This window comes from Meriones unguiculatus, chromosome 10, assembly GCF_030254825.1.
Source record: "Meriones unguiculatus strain TT.TT164.6M chromosome 10, Bangor_MerUng_6.1, whole genome shotgun sequence".
Classification (NCBI taxonomy): domain Eukaryota; kingdom Metazoa; phylum Chordata; class Mammalia; order Rodentia; family Muridae; genus Meriones; species Meriones unguiculatus.
This window is the reverse complement of record NC_083358.1, coordinates 2749840-2755528: the sequence shown is the minus strand read 5'-3', so window position 1 is coordinate 2755528 and position 5689 is coordinate 2749840.

Here is a 5689-nt window from a genome sequence, read left to right as displayed (position 1 = left end):
ACCTCAAGACCCAGCTATTCCACTCCTAGGCATATATCCAAAAGATGCTCCACCATAAAACAAGGACATTTGCTCAATTATGTTCATAGCAGCTTCATTCATAATAGCCAGAATCTGGAAACAACCCAGATGTCCCTCAACCAAAGAATGGATACAGAAATTGTGACAAATTTACACAATGGAATACCATTCAGCTATTAAAAACAAGGAAATCATGAAATTTGCAGGCAAATGGATGGAACTAGAAAACATCATTCTGAGTGAGGTAACCCAGAAGCAGAAAAATACACATGGTACATACTCACTTATAAGCGTATATTAGCCATATGATTACAACATAACCATAAATACACAGACCTAAAGAAGCTAAGGAATAAGGAAGACCCTAGAGAGGATGCTTAATTCTCATTCAGAAGGGTAAATAGAATGGACACTGGAAATGTCTATCCCTGAGATGGAACAGGATGGGAGCCTACTACAGATGTCCCCTGAAAGATTCCACCCAGCAGGGGATTGAAACAGATGCTGAGGCTCACAGCCAAACTTTGGACAGAGCGCAGGGAGTTGCAGGGAAGACTGGGGAAATATAAGGACGCAGAGGGGATAGGAGCTCCATAAGGAGACCAACGGAGCCAACAAACCTGGGCTCAGGAGGGCCTGCAGAGACTGATGCACCAAGCAAGGACCATGCATGCGGAAGACCTAGACCCCTGCTCAGATGTAGCCCATAGGCTGCTCAGTCTCCACACAGGGGCTATTTCTGACACGGACTCTGTTGCCTGCTCTTTGAGCACTTCCCACTGGTGGGGCAGCCTTACCAGGCCACAGAGGAAGAGGATCCAGGCAGTCCTGATGAGACTTGATAGGCTGGAGTCAGATGGTAGGAGAAGGGCTCCCCTTTTCTGAGGAATAGGAGAGGGAAATAGGGGGGAAGAGGGAAGAAGGGTGGGACTGGGAGTAGACAAGGGAGGGGGCTACAATCCAGATGTAAAGTGAATAAATCATAGAAAATAAATTTAAATTAAAAAAATAAATTAAAAATTAGCATAGAATCAAAGCTAGCACCAAGATCTGTCTTCCCAATGTCTAACCCATGAAGCCAGCATTCTTTTCTCGGGTGGCCCCTCCTCCTGAACATCATCACGACACAATGCAGTTCTGGGGATTAGATGTGGCTTTCTCAGAGCATCGCTCATTACCGACACTCAGCTAGCCAGGATGGGGCCACAGAAGGCTCACATATCTGGGCATGTCTGTGGGGCAGTTCTAGGCTGGGCTAATTGAGACAGGCCTTTAGACCCCCCCACCCTAAGTATGAGTGGTCCCATTCCAAGGACTGGGGTCCTAGACTGACTAGGCAAAAGTGGGTGACAGCACCAGCACCCATCTCTCCTGGCTTCCTGTGCCAGGCTGCCTGGTCTCCTTCCTCCATGAAGAACCGTGAGCCAAAATAGATCCTTCCTTCCTGTATTGCTTTTGTCTGCTGTTCCATTGTGGTAACAAGAGCAGCTAAGAGACCCAGTCTGAGTCTGCTCACACCTGCCAGCCTGCCTGCCCAGGCCTCGATCCTGACCCCTCCAGCAACAACTGTCTTTCTACCTTCCCTCAGCAGAACCTTCCGCCTGGATCCATCATGTCACCGAGAACCCCCACCTCAAAGGAGTGTATAAAAACTCAGGTTTCCGGGACCACAAAATTTGAAGGCAACTGTCTTGCTTGGCTGTGCAGCCCCTGTCCTAGGCCAGGAATGACACGCTGTTTTTGGAGTGGTGAGGGCAAGTGTGACAGTAATGGATGGAGTCTGGGGAGAGAACTGGCTGCCGAAGCCGAAGTGCTTTTCTTCCTGCTGTGTTCAACCTGCGTCAGTCAGCCAAGCCTGCGGGGGTTCTGAGCCCTGCGGGAGGTTTTCCGGAGTGCGTGATCCCAAGGTTTCTGTGTCCTCTTCTTAGGGCTTTGCATCAAGAGGAGGCTTCTCGGAGAACATGGGGTGACAGTAGCTGACACCCCTAGGAGCGGGCTCATGCAGACTGCAGAGGCCGCCCTCTGACCAGACACCTCCTAGGGGAGGGAGGGGAGCACCAACCTACCCACAAAAACTTGGACCCAAAATTTACCCTTTCTCCAAGATGTGCAGGGATAAAGATAGAGCTGAGAGTGAGGGAAAGGCCAACCGACACCTGACCCAACCTGAGGCCCACCCCATGGGAGAGAGCCAGCCCCTGACACTATGAACGATACTCTGCTACGCTTGCAGACAGAAGTCTAGCATGGCTGTCCTCAGAGAGGCTCCACCCAGCAAGGATCGAAACAGAAGCTAAGACTCACAGACAAACATTGGCTGGAGCACAGGAGCCTTGTGGAAGAGTGTGTGTCTGTGTGTGGGGGGAGGGGAATAGAAGGACCGAAGCGGGGCAGGAGCTCCACAAGAAGAACAACAGAGCCAACCAACCCAGGCCCAGAGGGGCTTGTGGAGACTGAAGCCCCAACCAAGGACAACACATGGAACTAGACCTGGACCCCCCACAGGTGTAGCCCATGACAGCCCAGGCTTCATATGGGGCCCTAATAAGTGGCTGTCCGTGACATGGACCCTGTTGCCTGCTTTTTGGTCACTCCTCCTGGTGGAGCTGCCTTGTCAGGCCACAGGGGCGAGGACACCAGAGCTAGGGAGGGGTTGTTGAGGGGGCTCCTTTTTCTGAGGACTAGGGGATGGGAGATGGGGCTACAATTGGGATGTAAAGTGACTAAATAAATAAATAAATAAATAAATAAATAAATATTTTTTAATGGAAAAAAGAGGAGGCAGACCCTGGCATGCTGGCACATGCCTGTAATCCCAGCACTTGGGGAGGCAGAGGCAGGTGGATCTCTGTGAGTTTGAGGCCAGCCTGGTCTACAAAGTGAGTCCAGGATAACCAAGGCTACACAGAGAAACCCTGTCTTGGAGGGTGGGGGGAAGAGGAGGCTTCAGAAATTAATTTTCCACCATAGCAAGCACTGTGTCCCCTGGTTTTCCTCACTGTCAATGCTTGTTACTGCTGGAGATTTTCATGGAAACAGTCAGTTCTGTGTCTCTAAGGTAGAAAAAGGCGGGAGGGAGTGATTTCATAAAGTCTTTCCCAGACTTGTGGAGAAAGGACTGTATCTCCACCGGAGGTCCAGAAACTGCTCTGAAAGGCAGGTCCTCATGCATCCAGGCCCAGCTGAGTGCACAGTGGCCAAGGCAGAACCTCTTCCATCTCCCACTCACATGCGCTTTCTCTCTCCGGGCTCCAGGTTGCTGCGACTCTGCCCCAGCCCCACTACTTCATTTTTTTACTTACCTGAATGGAAATGGTCGTTTCCAAGAGACAGTCAGACCCAGCCCTGGCACCGTGAGCCCACCCCTGTGCATGGGCTCCCTGAAGATCCCTGCTGCTCCAATTCTCACAGGCTGCTTTTTAATCACGTCCATTTCACGTCTAGTCCAAGTGTGGAAGAGATGAAAACAAAGTAAATTCTACTCTAATAGATTTTGGAATTTTCAGCGGTAGCAGCAGGCATCTGATTACGGTTCTGTGCCCAAAGGAAGGGCGAGTTCTCCTGGCACAGAAAACCTGGAGCTTCCAACTGGGCGATAATCAAGGATAACAGTCCACACAGCAGTGCAGGGGTGAAACTCAGCCCTGAGCATGCTGCTTGAGGACCAGGGTGTCAAGAGCAAAGGCTGCGATGGCTTCAAACTGAAGCACTGTGTGGAAAATGCAATTTAAACATAATTTATTGAGTTAATTCGTATATGCTTTTGCACATGGAATGTTTGATGTGGATTCCCTCAGGTAATTTGCTCCCATAATTGGTGATAAACGCTAGTTAAATTTAATATATCCGCATTGTGCTAGATAGTTTTATGTCAACCCGACCAACTCGACTCAAGCTAGAGTCAGCAGAGGGGAAAAAGCCCCAGCTGAGAAAACTGACTCCATAAGATCCAGCTGTAAGCATTTTATTTCTTAGTCAGTGATGAGTGGGAGGAGCTCAGCCTGTTTTGGGTGGAGTACACACGTGCGGTTGGGGCAAAGTTGATGGCCAGGGTCTTCCTTGGTCTCTCGATCTCTTCCACCTTGCTGAACCTACAGCTGTCCCATTTGGCTGGTCTAGCTATCCTGCTTGTTCAAAGGGGTCTCCTGTCTCCCTTTTCCATCACTGGGGATGCAAAGTGGGTCTCCACAGCCGTCACATTTATGTGAATTCAAACTCTAGTCCTCATGCTGGAATGGCACATGCTTCACCCACTGAGCCACCGGTCCGGCTCCCACTATGTCTGTTTTGCAGGTTTGTTAACATACAGCTCACACACCATCAGATACGTGTGGTGGCTAATTTTCAGTGTCAGTTTGGCTGGACTCAGAATCACCAAGAAGACTACATCTCCGGACAAGTCTTTGATAGTATCTGCAGAAGATCTAGCTGAGGATACATGAGAGGGAAAGAAAGAGAGGGAGAGAGATGGGAAAAGAGAGGGAGCTAGGGAGAGAGAGAGAGGGAGAGGTGGAGAGACACACTGAGAGTCAGAGAGAGAGAAAGAAAGAGGGGGGAGCAGCATACCCACAGAGGCCAGAAGAGGGCATCAGATCCCCTAGAGCTAGAGTCACAGGTCCTTGTGATCCCCTCAGGATTGGGGTTAGGGTCTCCCCTCTTGTCCTCTGGAGAGAAGGAAGTGCCTTTAACCTGTGAGCCATTTTCCCAGCCCTCTGCAGGTTTCTTTTAAACAGCAAGGTCCTGCTTGGCACAGCTGTTAAAGCTTCAGGAAAGCCATTAGTGTCTCTGGTCTTCCTTGCTTCAGTATTAAAATTGGTGACACCAACATTGACTTCTCCAGGCTTTCCCGCAGCTCACCATCGGTCCAGTGAAGGCTAGCAGTGAGCGAGGCATGGCTGAGCCACTTCTCCATTGCTGCGACAACACAAAGAAGGAAAGCATGTTTGGGGCCCAGTTTAAGGGGGCGTCATGGTGGCAGGAGCTTGAGGCAGCTGGTAGGGATGCCTGCTCAGCCAGGAAGCAAAGGATGCTGAATCTTGTGCTCAGCTCACTTGCCTCTTTGCAGTTCAGGGTCCCAGCCCAGGGGCTGGCGTTGCTCACGCAGTGCTTATCCTCCCTTCTCAGTCAGCCTAGGCGAGCCGAGTGACACATGCCACAGGGTGGGGCCGGGAGGCACGCCGGTGTGTTCCGGGAGGCTTTCGCTGAGAGGGCACCACGCTGGCTAGGAGCACAAACTGGACAGGAGGGAGGGAGGTGAGCCCCAGCCAGCGCTCACCCTCTGCTTCCTCACTTGGTGCAAGGTGACTGGCTGTGTCTTGCCCTCCAGGATGGACGCTGCCCTCAGCCTGTGAGCCAGCCCTACCTTCTGTAAGCTGCTTCTGACAGGCTTTCTGTCGGAGCGATGAGAAGGCAGCGGGCACGTAGGTGGTCTACAAAGCCTTCTCCAGACGGCCTGGATGATCCCGTGGGAGGTGCCCGGCATAACTGCCCTGATTTCAGGCCCCGCGGAGAACAGATGGAATATTCCTGGGTTTTCCCACCTCACTCTCTTCACAGGTTGCACTGTACAAATGTAAACTGGTTGTTGGAACCAGAACTGCGCAGCGGGCTGCTGCCTCCTGCTAATTAAAGGGGAACTCTCCAGGACACAATGGCCCCTGCCTGCACT